The sequence below is a fragment of the Sapajus apella genome, unplaced genomic scaffold, assembly GCF_009761245.1.
Source record: "Sapajus apella isolate SASKATOON/1434 unplaced genomic scaffold, GSC_monkey_1.0 scaffold49, whole genome shotgun sequence".
In the NCBI taxonomy this organism is placed as follows: Eukaryota; Metazoa; Chordata; class Mammalia; order Primates; family Cebidae; genus Sapajus; species Sapajus apella.
Window position 1 is genome coordinate 92,596 of NW_022436989.1, and position 15,321 is coordinate 107,916.

At 45.3% G+C, this 15,321-nt stretch overlaps 2 non-coding genes across 2 annotated transcripts; both read right to left on the reverse strand.

Annotated features, from left to right (window-relative positions):
• Positions 1-9,915: 9,915 nt before the first annotated feature.
• Positions 9,916-9,987, reverse strand: TRNAE-CUC. Its single transcript has one exon. It is a non-coding gene; the product is annotated as a tRNA-Glu (tRNA).
• Positions 9,988-10,280: 293 nt separating this feature from the next.
• Positions 10,281-10,386, reverse strand: TRNAL-CAA. Its single transcript has 2 exons — positions 10,349-10,386; positions 10,281-10,326 (listed from the first exon to the last, which is right to left on the reverse strand). It is a non-coding gene; the product is annotated as a tRNA-Leu (tRNA).
• Between the last annotated feature and the right edge of the window lie 4,935 nt (positions 10,387-15,321).

The window sequence follows — 15,321 nt, forward strand, 5'->3', positions numbered from 1 at the left end:
TAAAATGACCACAGTACTGGAGCCTCTCTCCCAGGCTGGTTGTGAGGATTAAGTGAGAGGATGTGTGTAAAGTGACGAGAACAGTATCAGACATATGACTACTGCTAGAATTAAAATATCATCATTATAGATGTGTAGGCAAGAGGAGGAACAATGCTGGACCCTCCCTGGACACCTGTCCATCTTTCTCTGTCTGGCTGATATTTACTCAGCTTTGACAATGCCTTTGTCTTCCCTGACCCCTGGCCCAGGAAGACCTCCATGACACGGCTGGACTCTGGGAAGAGAGCTCTCATAGGAGGCTCCTGTCGACGTTTCCAGACTTGGATAGAGCATCACCCTGCGGCAGCTCAGCAAAACCATTCCCAGCTCTGAGACCCTGATCCAGTCTCACTCAACAGCTCAGTGGAGCTAGGCCTTCCAGCACCTGCTTCTTTCTCCTTCCTTTGCCTGCTTCACTCTCAGGTTTTATGAAACTGTAGGAGACTATAGCCAGCTCCCTCAGGCCCTACATGATTATCCCTTGCCCAGAATGATACTGCTCCATTCACCAAGCAGAGGAGGTGGAGATATCAGGAGACCAGGTCCATATCACCCACTGAACGCCCGACCCTCTGCAGCCCAAGTTGCGTCTGACCACTGAGCAGGCGTTGGTGGAAGGCACAGCCAAGGCTGCCTGGCTCCTCTGTCTCTGGCTGCCCCTCTCCCCAGGCAAGGAGGATGCGTGACATTCGGTCCACTACAACAGCACCACCAAAGCGATACCGGCCTGCACACAGCGTTCCTGGGAGCACCACGGCATTTCAGTGGCCGGTCCTGCACTGACCAGGCTTCCCGCTTTATCTTTTGCTCCAACCGCATCTTCCCCAATAGCACGAGGGTCATCCTGGCCTCCTTATACCTTGAACAATGACTCTGTGTTCTTTACTGCCATGGACCAGGCCCGGGTGATGGATGTCGTGACCTGGGTGCAGTCCAGGACCCCACCAAAGAGGAGTTCCGGGCTCTGTGTCCCTACTCCATGATCAAGCACTGGAGCCAGGGCCCCTATTCTATGGGTGGTTCTGCTTTCTTCACCCCCTACCAATATGTGGACTAAGCCCAGGAGCTCTGCCGGTCAGAAGAGCTGATCCACTTAGCTGGTGAGCACATGACCCTGCCCCACAGCTGGATGACACAGCCATCACGTGAGGGCTCAGGGCTGGAAGGAGCATCCAAGAGGCTGTGGGCATGGCTTTGACAAAGGATCTCAGGGACCCAAAAGACCTCACTCCAAAAGAAAGCTACAAGCAACTTCATGACACCCAGAAACTGGGGTGACTCCAATCACCTTGGTCTATCAGGAAAAGATTACAAACCCAGCATCTTACATGATCTTCGTCTTTGCCTGATGATGCCAAACCAAGAGGTACCACCTAAGGCCAAGGAATGGAGTCCCTTAAATATCTGTTTACCCATGACCTTGGATTTATTAGTGATGTCTCAACAACAAGAACATGTGATATAGTGATTAAAGCAATAAAGCATTCCTTGAACTTAAGTTTATCACTAACTGTCTTATCTATATTCTTAGTGGCATCTGAATAATTTTGGAGTTGAGCATGGAGGGCCAGGGAGGCCCTTGCCCTCCAAGACCCTCACTTGTGGTTCTTGACTCTTCTATTGTTCTTTTAATCTGATCCTAGCCCTCGCTCCCCTCCCCATCTCCATTCCTCCACCTCCCATGACTGTGAATTTGAAAAGAAGTCGGAAAATTAGGCACAGCAGTTCATTGAATAACACTGTTTTATTCCGCATAATTTTGTTATAAAGTTAATGAGAAAAAAAATTGCTTCTCGGCTGGGGCCACTGTCTGTGTGAGTTTTCTCTAGGTATGGTTTCCACCCATATCCCAAAGATATACAGATAGATAGATATAGATAGATAGATAGATAGATAGATAGATAGATAGATATTTTTTTGAGGCTGTGTTTCGTTCTTGTTGCCCAAGCTGGAGTGCAATGGTGCGATCTCAGCTCACCGCAATCTCCACCTCCTGGGTTCAAGAGATTCTCCTGCCTCAGCCTCCCGAGTAGCTGGGACTACAGGCACGTGCCACCGTGCCCAGCTAATTTTTTCTGTTTTTAGTAGAGACAGGGTTCACTGTGTTAGCCAGGATAGTCTCGATCTTCTGACGTCATGATCCTCAGCCTCCCGAAGTGCTGGGGTTATAGGCGTGAGCAACCACGCCTGGCTGATATACATATTGATTGGCATGTCTAAATTGTCCTAGTCTGAGTGAGCGTGAGTTTGTGGGAGTGTGCCCTGGATGGAATGGCAACCAGTCCAGTGTGCCCTGAGCTGCCAGGATAGGCTTCAGCCACCTGTGACCCTGAACAGGAAAAAAATGGGTAAAGAATTACCTGATTTGGTTTTTAAATTTTTTCTTAAATGTGCATATGGTTCACACTTATTTCAATGTTTAATATTATAAATGTTCTGGATCTTTACAAGTTTGGTGATGTTTTTGTGAACAGAACTATGCCATAGAAATTTAACTCTTGTTTATACCAATTAGTCTATCATAAACTTGGTTTCATTATATGTCATTTCACTTAAAGTTGCAGCTTCCATCGGGCGCAGTGGCTCATGCCTGTAATCCCAGCACTTTGGGAGGCTGAAGCAGGTAGATCACCTGAGGTCAGGAGTTCAACAATAGCCCAGCCAACATGGTGAAACCCATCTCTACTAAAAATACAAAAATTAGCCAGGCATGGCTGCATGCACCTGTAACTCCAGCTACTTTGGAGGCTGAGGCAGGAGAATTGCTTGATTTCGGGAGGCAGAAGTTGCAGTGAGCCGAGATCACACCACTGCAACCAGCCTGAGTGACAGAGCAAGACTCCATCTCCAAAAAAAAAAAAAAACCAAAGTTGCAGCTTCCAAAAACCTGTCAACAGGGGACCTACCGTAGTTAGATGAAGGCAACTGTGTGGCCAGCAACGTGATCAATGCTTTTCCATATTATTCCAGCAACTCTTGATGTAATATTCTAATATTACTTTGTTTTACAGGTGAGAAAAACTGATTCTCAAAGAGGTTAAATAATTTTGCTGACATCACAAATGTCGGTCCAAAGTGGTCAAAACCTAAAATTAACTCCAAATTTGCATACTTCTTCTAGGCTCAGATGCTCTGTCTTATTCTTTTTTGTGTTCCTTAAACAAATAGTGATTCACTTTGGAGACATTCAGCAATAAAGCAGTTGGATTTTTTTTTTTTTTTTTTTAGGACGGAGTCTCTGTCATCCAGGCTGGAGTGCAGTGGTACAATCTTGGGTCACTGCAACCGCCACCTCCCAGGTTCAAGTGATTATCCTGCCTCAGCCTCCTGAGTCCCTGGGACTACAGGCGCACACCACCATGCACAGCTAATTTTTGTATTTTTAATAGAGATGGGGTTTCACCATGTTGGCTAGGCTTGTCTCAATCTACTGACCTCATAATCCACCTGCCAAGGCCTCCCAAAATGCTGAGATTACAGGCATGAGCCACCATGCCCAGTCTGTTGGATGTTTTAATAAATGAAAGTTACCAGATTATACAGGGCAAAGGCTGCATGGTTTGCCCACCCTACCCCACCCCCATTCTTTTCCCCACCCTTCTGCATCTTCTTGCTCCAGTAGCCCTGAGAGGGTGCAGAGTCAGACAGATGGAGTCAGTAAGATGACTGGTAAAATAGATGGATGAAGTCTAGAGAGGCCCATCATTTGGCAGTGACTTGGCCTGAATTTTGGCCCTAGGGGACTACTTAGGCTGTCAGTTAGGAAGAGGCCAGGTGGCTATGAAGTGAGGGGACAGTTCCTCACCAAAGACAAGAAGGTGCCTTCAAGCAGGTCTTCAGATCCAGCTGACATAGTGCCATGCCCTTTAGACCCTGTGGCTGGGACAGAACAATGTGCCCATGAATCTCAGGAACCTCACTCCAGCAGGGACTGGGATTTTATTCTACTTGCAGGCTAAACATGAGCCTGTCACAGTTTCATGGATACTGACAGAAAACATCAGATTCATAAGACAGATGACTTATTACCCATGGCACAGGAAGAAGCATGAGCACCTTAGTTCACTAAGTCCGAAGCCCCAGGGGGCCAACACAGAGGGGACCCATGTAGATGCTGAGTGTGCAGTGGGCTGACATTGCGGCAGAAGAACACTGAGCTTAGAGAATTTACCAATCTTAAAGCAAGCTGTAAGCAAGCCTGCTCTTTGTTTCTGGGGGAAGACATTATTTTATCCTTCAAGGTTGCTTGTTGGCCGGTCACAGTGGCTCACGCCCATAATCCCAGCACTTTGGGAGGCTATGGTGGGGGGATCATGAGGTCAAGAGATCAAGACCATCCTGGACAACATGGTGAAAATACAAAAAATAGCTGGGTATGGTGGTACGCGCCTGTTGTCTGAGCTACTCGGGAGGCTGAGGCAGAATTGTTTGAACTCGGGAGGCAGAAGTTGCAGTGAGCTGAGATCACTCCACTGTAGGCCAGCCTGGCAACAAAGCAAGACTCCGTCTGAAAAAAAAAAAAAAAAAAAAAAAAAAAATGGATAAAAGGTTGCTTGTTAAAGCACAACCCTGAGAAACTACCCAAGCAAAAAGCAGTCAGGCCTTGCAGTCAGGGCTTACCTAGAAGGAATGTGCAGGGGCACCCATGCTGTAAGGAAAATTGCGTCTCCCAGCACTGACCCGCCTAGACCCCAACTACTTCCCTAGAGAGTGTGGTTATCTGTCTCTTCCAAATTTGCAGCCCAGCCCCACTGAGGCCAGTGGCACCCCCAGTCTCACAGCCCCTTGTCTATCTCACTGTACACATGGATTAAACAACCACTCTGATAGCAGCTCTGATATCTGGTGAATAAGACCTAAATCCTGCCCTCAGTGACCTTGAAGACGAGCTTAAGGACTAAGACTAGGTCCAAATAAGTGTGCCAAGTGACAAATGATGGCATGGGTCAGGAACACAACAGGAAAAACCTTGGGATGCTAGAGGTGGGCTTCTTCCCGGACTATACCTACTGCAAGTTCATGTCATCACTATGTAGGGAGTGGGTAATTTTTTTTTAAATATAGATTCACCAGAAGTTTCAAAGTGACTACACATAGGTCCCAGCGCACACTTTACTGAATTTCTGCCAAGAGTTACATTCTACTTAATTATAATATAATAACAAAACCAGAAACTTGACATTGGTATAATGTTTGTGTACAGTTCTTATATCATTTTATCACATTTGTAGATTCTTATACTGACCACTGCAATCGAGATACAGAATTATTCCATCAACACTAAGATCTCCCTTTGCTACCCAGCTCTTCATAGTCACAGTCACCCCACTCCCCACCCCCAACATCTCTAAACTGTGGCAAATCTGTTTTCTGTCACTATAATTTTGTTATTTACAAAATGTATATAACTGGCATCATATATGACCTTTGGAGATTATTGATTTTTTTCACTTATTATAACTCCCTGAAGTCTATCCAATTGTTTCATGCATCAATAGTTCATTTGGTTTTTTTTTGAGATGGAGTCTCGCTCGCTGTGTTGCCCAGGCTGGAGTGCAGTGGTGGAATTTTGGCTCACTACAACCTCTGCCTCCCTGGTTCAAGTGATTCTCTTGCCTCAGCCTCCCAAGTAGCTGGGACTACAGGCATGTGCCACTATGTCTGTTATTATTTTTTTTTTTTTTGTATTTTTTAGTAGAGACGGAGTTTCACCATATTGGGCAGGCTGGTCTCAAACTCCTGACCTCAAATTATCCACCTGCCTCAGCCTCCCAAAGTGTTGGGATGACAGGCATGAGCCACCGTGCCAGCCAGTTAATTTGGTTTTATTGCTGAGTAACATCCTATGGTATGGAATACCATATGTTTCCATATGGAATACCATATGGTACCATAGTCTGTTTAGCCATTAACCCATTGATGGACTTTTGGTTGTTTCCAATTTTTGGCAGTTGCAGAAAATGGTTCTATGAACATCTGTGGGTAGATTTTTATGTGAACATAAACTTTCATTTCTCTAGAATAAATGCTCAGGAGTATAATTATTGGATCGCATGGTGGATGCATGTTTAGATTTGTAAAAAAATTGCCATACTCTTTCCAGAACGACTATACCATTTTACATTCCAACAAGCAATTTATTTTTTTCTTTTTTAAGAAATTTTTTTGTAGAGATGGGATCTCTCCATGTTGCCTAGGCTGGTCTCCAACTCACTGGCCTTAAGTGATCCTTCCACCCTGGCCTCCTCCCAAAGTGCTGGGATTATAGGTGTGAGACCCTACACCTGGCTCCTATCAGCAATTTATAAGTGATTCAACTTCTTTGCATCCTTATTGGCATTTGATGTTATCACTTAAAAAAAATTCTAGCCATTCTGATAAGTATATACTGATATTGCATTGTGGTTTTAATTTGTACTTTAATAATGTTGAATATCTTCTCATTGATTTCTTTGGTGAAATATCGTCTCATAGTTTTGGGTTATTTTCCAATTGGATTGTTTGATTTTTAATGCGGACTTTTGAGAGTTCTTCTATATCCTGGATATGAGTCTTTTGTCAGAAATGTGGTGTGTAAATCATTATTCTGCCTGTAGCTTATCTTTTCATCCTCTTCACAAGGTCTTTCTAATAACAAGTTTTTAATTTTGATGAGATCTATTTTTACAATGTTTTCTTTTATGGATCATGCTTTTGGTATCATGGCTAAGAACTCTTTGCTAACCCAAGATTGTGAAGATTTTCTCTTATGTTTTCTTCTACAGTGTAATAGTTTTGTGTGTGTTCCATTTAAATCTATGATTCATTTGTAGTTAATTTTTGTGTAAGTTGTGAGCAGATTTTTAAATAACTTATATATTTTTACTAATAAATTTTATATGCTCATGGTAGAAAATTCAGCATATACATGAAATTACAGAAAAGAAAATGAAAACTTTTTCATAATCCTACCACTATAGGAAATCACAGTAATGTATAGGTATTTGTCCTTCTAATTTTTCTTTCTTGTTTTGTTCTTACACATGCATATATTGCTTTCCATTCAGTTTGAACATGGAGGAAAATTTCAAACCAAAACTCGGAAGTTAAACAGAATTTTATTTTCTTTCTTTTCCATTCTTTGATTAGCCAGTTTTACAGATGATAAAACTAAGGCTTAGAGAAGATAAATAGCATGTCTTGGGCCAAAATGGTAATGGCAAAATTTGAACTCAGCTCTACCTGATCATTAACCTAGATGTGCTGTGCTCCACACTAGGCTACATCGTATAGAAGCCCAATCCTAGGGCACAGGAAAGCAGAGGCAAAACTCTATCATCAAGCCCACATCATTCCAGGAAGCCAAATGCATAGAACATCCTTGACATAAGTAACTCCAGACTCCATTTTACATTTGTAAAGGCATCATGTCAACAAAGATCCGAAGCTCACCTAATCAACAGAGACAACATCCAACTAGATAAGGACATAACCAGACACACTCTTTTTTTAAAAAAAATTGAGACCAGAGCCCAGGCTGAAGTACAATGACACAATCATAGCTCATTGCAGCCTTGACCTCCCAGGCTCAAGCAATCTTCCCACCTCAGCCTCCCAAGTAACTGGGACCACAGGTGCACACCACCGCACCCTGCTAATTTGTTGCATTTTTGGTAGAGACAGGGTCTCACTATTTTGTCCAGGCTAGTCACAAACCCCTGGGTTCAAGAGATCCTCTCAATTTGGCCCCCTAAAGTATTGGAATTACAGGTGTGTGGCACTAGACATAATCTTTACCATCAGTCTTCACCAGAACACTATCAAAAGAGAGGACTTCACCAGCTCGAGACAACCACCTTAATAGACAGGTACTGGTTGTCATTCATGATCAGTACCTGGCATCTGTCTAAATCAAGTACTCTTCCTTGCAAGACATTGAGGATCATCTCTATCAACCTAGGACATTCTCCTTGTCCATGTGGTTCTCCTTGGACTGGTTTAACTCTTTTTCTTTTTTTTTTTTTTTTGGTAACATGAGACGGAGTTTCGCTCATGTTACCCAGGCTGGAGTGCAATGGCGCAATCTCGGCTCACTGCAACCTCCGCCTCCTGGGTTCAGGCAATTCTCCTGCCTCAGCCTCCTGAGTAGCTGGGATTACAGGCACGTGCCACCATGCCCAGCTCATTTTTTGTAGTTTTAGTAGAGACGGGGTTTCACCGTGTTGACCAGGATGGTCTCGATCTCTTGACCTCGTGATCCACCCGCCTCGGCCTCCCAAAGTGCTGGGATTACAGGCTTGAGCCACCGCGCCCGGCCCAAAACATCTCTTTTATAAAATCCAGGGTTAAATGATGGGACCCGGGACCCTGGACCTTGTGTAATTGACAGAGGGTGCTGGAATGAGACATATTGCTTAAGGACACATCACTGGAAACCACAGTGGACCAAAGGAATAACAAACCCTCCACCTAAATTTTTAGAACCCATTCTAATTATCCTATTAAGATTAATTTACAAATCAACATCTAGGAGAGTCAAAATATTTTTGATAAAAGAACAGTTTAAAGTCACATATATTCATGCACAGCGTATACAGTTCTAGAAACAAGGATATGACAAACAGCTCATTTTACCAAACTTATCACCACAAGATAAGTATTATTTAAGAAAACTGCTATAAATATTCGCAGCACTTTGAATAATTTCAAACTAGTCATTTCAGCAGTACAAGAAGCAGAAATTCAGGAAGTTAAAATAGTCCTATTTGATTTCAAACACTGTGGAAAACACAGATGTGTGTGGACCTGGTTCTATCTGTTCGTGTAGAGTGTGTGATAACACAGACTCGGGCTAGATATCTGAAAAAGGTACCCAGAGAGAAACAAAACTTTGGAAAACAATAACAAGTTAGGTGTATAGGCTCATAATATGATAAACTGTTAAGAAGATACAAGTTAAATGTGATTTAGGAGGTTTTCATTATTAAAATATTTTTCACAGGCTTCCCAATTTTTTAAAAAATGGGCGATAAAAATTTTAGAATAAAAACTAAAAGCAGCTATAAAAGACATTTTAAGGACAATTAGGGAAAATTCTAATGTAGACTAGCATATGATAGATATTAATGTCAATTTTCTTAGGTGTGGCATGGAGTAATGTCATGTCTGCAACTTACAAGTGGGGAGGACAGTTTTAAAGATTTCAACTTTCAAATGGAATAGGGAATGTATACCTATCTCTATCATCTATCTATCATCTATCATCTATCATCTATCTATCTATCTATCTATCTATCTACCTACCTACCTACCTTGCAAGAGACAGAGAGAGAGAATGTGACAAAATATTAACCGGTGTTGATTGCAGGTAAAGAGAAACCGGGGTTGGTTGTGGCATTATTTCAATTATCTCGACTTATTTAAAAAACGAAACGATAGATGCTGTGGTGAGAAATAAATCAGAGAAGTGATTTCTTTCCATAGCGACAATTACCAAGCGTTGTTAAGGAGGTAAGACCCGCCCAGACCCGCCCCTCTAGGCAACAGGCGCCATTCTAATGACCTTCAGACACCTAGGGAGGCTTTTCGAAGCCTGTGATATAATTTTAAGACCAGGCATTTTTGGCATACCCAAGCCCATCTTTTTGGATCGTTTTGTGCTGCTGGCATTCTTTCACGGTTCTTAAGATACCGTGAATAAAGATATTGACTACATAGCCAGTGCTGATAAACCATAGTAGATAGAGTTCATCTCAGGTAACTACTCTACAAAACGAGGATATCAGATGCATTCTAACCTTTGTTTAAAAGTCAAGTCACAGCTAACTCTAGGAACACTGCCGATGAGTTAACCTGGCTCCCCCAGAAAGATTTGGTTTTTTAAAAAAACCTTGCTTCCCTGACCGGGAATCGAACCCGGGCCGCGGCGGTGAGAGCGCCGAATCCTAACCACTAGACCACCAGGGAAGACACGAGAATTGCTTCAGCAACATCCCATACTAAGTAAACATGCTGTGACGTGTATCGTATACAGACGTATGATTGGATGCCTTTTTCTCGCGACATTTGTGAAGATGTTGACCGCGCTTCCCTCTCCTTGGTAGGTAGCCCTCTCGCTGCCGCAAACAGGAAAAACCGGGCAGCAAAGACGAGTAGAGTCCAGTTGTAACCGTGTTCCTGGAGAAGGCAATAAAATACCAGCGGGCTCTAGGAAAATTCTAGGGCTTCTTAAGGGGAAGAAAATATTAATAAAACGACTGTGTCAGAAGTGGGATTCGAACCCACGCCTCCATCCGGAGACCAGAACGCCCATAGGGAAGGTTCTCACCTTGAGTCTGGCGCCTTAGACCACTCGGCCATCCTGACACTCGACAGCAACGAGCCTCTCACTTCTTCTAATGTCTGTGTTCCCGACGCCTGCCCGTCGCGTCACACCAGTGACGTGGCTGTGGGGCATTCTCCTGACTGGGTGCGACGCTACAGCGCCTCCAGTTCCCCGCGGAGCTCTGGACAAGGCCGCGACTGCAGCGCAGCCTGGAGTGGCCCAGAGCGCTCTACCGGCCAGAACCGAGGCTAAGGGCCGTGGGTTGTGCGCGTGCGCCAGCGCCCGGCCCGGCAAACGCCGGGAAATGCGTGAGGAAGGCGAAGCAAACGCTGCCGCCGCACGTTCCGGCCCTCGCAGGGGAAACTCCGGCAGTAGTTGCTACTTGGAAAGTAGCTGGAAAAACGCTTGCCACAGAGTGGCAATGGACGCTTTTGTTTTCTTCATTATCGTCATTAGTATAGCGGCTTTCGGCTTCATGGTTGCCGCCGATACCCTTCCCTCAAGGCCCACCGCTTCCTCCACGAAGCCACGCAGCTGCGGTCGGCGCGGACGGCCGGTGGGACGTGCGGGAAGTCAGGTTCCGTTTACACCGCAGTAACCAGCCGGAAACAGCCCCGCGCTTCAGCGTCCCACGGGAAGGCCCGGGATGCGCACCGCAGAGTGTGTTTCACGTAGCACGAGGCTCTCTGGATTCACCCATGTTGTCACAAATAACAGAATTTTATTAACCATTCATCCTTGATGAGTATTATGGTTGTTTCCACATCTTACCCGTTGTGAATAATGCCGCAGCAAACATGAGTGCAGACGTCTCTTCAACATAATGATTTCAGCTACTTTGGATATATACCCAGTAGTGGGAGTGCTGGATCGTATGGTAATTTTGTTTAAGTTTTATGAGGAGCTTCCATACCGTTTTCTATAATAGCTGTACTAATTTACATTCCCACCAACTCTGCAAGAGCTCCCTTTTCTCCTCATCCTCACCAATGCTAGCTATCTGTCATCTATCTGATAAAAGCCTTTCTAACAGATGGACGGTAATACCTTTTTTTTTTTTTTTTTTTTTTGAGACGGAGATTTGCTCTCGTTGCCCGGGCTGGAGAGCAGTGGCGCTATCTCGGCTGACTGCAACCTCCGCCTCCCGGGTTTAACCAACTTTCCTGCATCAGCCTCCCAAGTAACTGGGATTACAGGCATGCACCACCACAACGGGATAATTTTTTTTCTAAGTGGAGATGGGCTTTCGCCGTGATGGCTAGGCTGGTCTCGAACTCCTGACCTCATGTGATCCACCTGCCTAGGCCTCCCAAAATGCTAGGATTACAGGCGTGAGCCACCACGCCTGGCTAACATCTCCATCTTTTTAGAGTAAGTCACCGGTGCTTCATTTTGTCCTTTTGGTGAGGTATTTTTCTGATTGTTCTTGATTCTGCCATGCATTGGTGTGTGCACATTTGAAGAACTAGCTACTTATTCCAGTCTTTGAAGACTTGATTATCTGAAAACACCCTTTGTCAATCAGCCTGTCCAGAAATTCTGGGCAGGCCACCTGTTGTGGCCAATGGGTGAGCTTGCTACCTAAGTCCTCAGGTTGGCTGATCTAGTGCCTGGATGAGTAGGCAGGCAGGGCCGAAGGCTGGATCCACTAGGATAGACCTGTTGATTGGATCTGCTGGGGTGGACCTAGAACCTGTGTCCCTGGTGGTGAGCCTGAATCCCAGGTCTACAAGAGCTGACTTAACACTGGAGTGGGCCCTGAGCCTGTGTCTGCAGGGACCAGCCAGGTAGTGACATAGGCCTGGAGTCTGTGTCTTCTGGAACCTAAGTCCACAGGAGTGAACCTATGTCCTGAGTTCACAGAGGCTGGCTTAGAGCCTGGATCTGCAGCAATTATCACTGGATCCTCAGTCCACAGAGGCTGGCCTGGCTCCAGGGTCTACTGGGGTGGCCTGGACCCCAACTCCGCTGGAGCCTAGGATTATATGTACTTCGCAGGTAGTTGGATCCACAGGGGCTGGCCTGAAGCCCAGTTATACAGCAGTTGGCCTGAAGGTTAAGGGGGTGTGTGTGTGCTACTTTGGAGACTAAGTCTTTAAGGTCTAAGGATGTTGGCCTGGTGCCTGAGGCTAGATGTGCTAACTTGGCTCTAGGGTGGGCCTGAAGCCTGGAGCTGCGGAGGCAGGCCTGGGACCGTGGGCTAGCAGGGTCAGCCTGACCCTGGGGTGTGGCTGGAGACTGAGTCTGTAGGGCCTGAACTGGTGCTGGGGTGAGCTTGAAGCCCTGTGCCACTGGTGCTGGCCTGGTGCTGGGGTGGGCTCAGAGGGCAGAGACTGAGTCACTGGCTTGGAATCTGGGGATGCAGGATCCAGCCTGGGGCCAGGCAGACTTGAAGGCTCATACCTCAGGTACTGGCCTAGAGTCTGGGGATATGGGGGCCTGCCTGGAGCTGGGTTTGACTGGGGTGGGCCCAGTGTTAGGGTTCAAGGCAAAATCCAGTGCTTACTTCTCTCTTTCTCCAAGTAGAAGGTATCTCTATCTTCTCTGCTGCCTGAGGTTGAAGGGTGATGTAGGTAATGTAAAACTGTCCTTCCTACCATCTTCAATGCCCCTCTTCCGTGTGTGTGTGTGTGTGTGTGTGTGTGTGTGTGTTTACAGTGTCTGGCTCTGCCACTCAGGCTGGAGTACAGTGGTACAATCTTGGCTCACTGCAACCTCTGCCTCCCATGCTCAAGCCATCGTCCCACCTCAGCCTTTTGAGTAGCTGGAACTACAAGTGCACATCACCACACCTAGCTAACTTTTTGTTTATTTTTTGTAGACATGGAGTGTCATTTTGTTGCCCAGGCTTTTCTTGGACTCCTCAACTCAACAAATCTACCTGCTTCAGCCTTCCAAAGTGCTCAGGCCTGATCCACCATGAGCGGCCAGTGCCTCTCTTCTTACTTCTTTGCTACACCCAGGCACTGTGGTATCTTATCTGGTTTCCTTACTTCTTGTGAAAATATTTTCATTTGTGAATAGTAGTTCAAACTGATGTATCTACAGGGGGATAGGAAATGGAAAATCCTGGGCTGGGCATGGTGGCTCATGCCTGTAATCCCAGCACGTTGGGAGGCCAATACAGGTGGATCAGCTGAGGTAAGGAGTTCGAGACCAGCCTGACCAACATAGTGAAACCCCATCTCTATTAAAAATACAAAATATTAGCTGCGTATGGTGGCAGATGACCGTAATTCCACCTACTCAGGAAGCTGAGGCAGGAGAATTGCTTGAACCTGAGAGGAGGTTGCATTGAGCCAGGATCTCACCATTGCACTCAAGCCTGGGTGACAGAGTGAGATTCCTTCTCAAAAAAAAAAAAAAGAAAGAAAGAAAGAAATGGAGACTCCTTTTCTGTCATCTTGTTCTATCCCTAAGGTGGACAATTTTTTTTTTAATCACTTTGGAGTCCTGTCTGAAGGGAGAAAGTAAACACTGGAGGAGGGTTGTTTTCCATCACCCTGACATCCTAATGCTTCTGGTGGCCTGTGTGGCCTTCAGTCCATTATGGCCTGCCTGACCTCACCTCCCTGTCTCCATATCCCCCAGCAAGCTTGGTGTGTTTTCCTAAAGGGACTTGATCTCTCTTTGTTCATTTTGCCTTGCCCAGAAAACTCCTTTGCTCTAGCTGAGCCCCATTGACCAGGATGCAGCAGAGAATAAAACAAGTATCTGCCCTCAAGATGCTCACATTCCAGCAGAGAAAGACCTAGGATAAATAAAATAATTATTTGTTGGGAATGAGTGGTGATAAGTACTGTTGAGAAAAATAATGCAGAGAAAGAGGTTAGGGAGAGATGCAGGTGGTTCAGAAAATCTCTCAGTATGTGGCATTTGAGCAGAAATTTAAAGAGAGTCAAGGAGTGACCAGAGAAAAATACCTGAGGAAAGAGGGCTCCAGGGAAAGAGAAGAGCAAATGAAAAGGCCAACAAGGAATGCAGAACAGATGATATGGCTGAAACTGAGTGAGAGGGCCTGGTGCCTGCTGCAAGCCACCTTGGTCTGCACTAGATGGCAGCAGGCCAGGTGAGCAAGATTCGTATTCTGGGTCTATTTTTCAGGTAGAGCTAACAGGATTTGTTGATGTGCAAGAAGTAAATGAGCATCAAAAAGGATGTTTTGGCCTTAGCAATACAAGGAAAAGACTCATCATTTACTGACAAAGGGAAGGCTAAGGGGAGGCAGATTATGGATGAGGGAGAGTTCAGTTTTTAACCTTCCAGTTTGAGATACCTAATAGATATGTCAAGTAAGCAGTTAGGAAAAATCCTCTGGAGTCCAGGGGAGAGGTGATGCTTTGCGATTAAGGCCTGTCCATTTAGTGTTCAAGGTAAAGCATCTGTCATTAGGGTCTGGCCCAGGGGAAACAGCATGGTGTGGTTAGCCTCTGCATGCGCTCCCTGAAAGTAGAAATATAGGCCAAAGCCTTGAAATAAATACAGGCTTGAAGCCCAGGACCCTAATCTAGTGGATTGCAATCTGTGCTCAGGGGTCCAAATGGGATGTTTAGTCACAGGCTGTTCTAGGTGCTCCTGGAAGAGTGAACTGAAGACTGATAATGAGGGAAGGGGAGAAGGAGAATTCTTTAGTTCCAACCATGTTTCCCAGTTCTTACTGGTGGGAAGGGCTTCATTTCTAACCAGCTGAAAGAGCAGTGTGAAGAGGGTAAGATCTACCAAGTCCTGGTGAATGGAAGGACATAGAGAAAGCTAGGGAATAGCCCAAATATAGTCTGGTGAATGGACTAAACAGGAGGGGAATGCAACAAGAATAGAACTAGAAGAAAGGTCTTCAAATTTTTGGTAGCTCACTAATTCTTCTGTATTAGAAGCTTAATGCTGGAAGAAGGCTGAAGAGAAATGGTTGAATTCATTTTTTAGCCCAAATGCAAAACTTTCTAGGTACAGAGGGAGGAAATGAGGCAAAGAAAAGA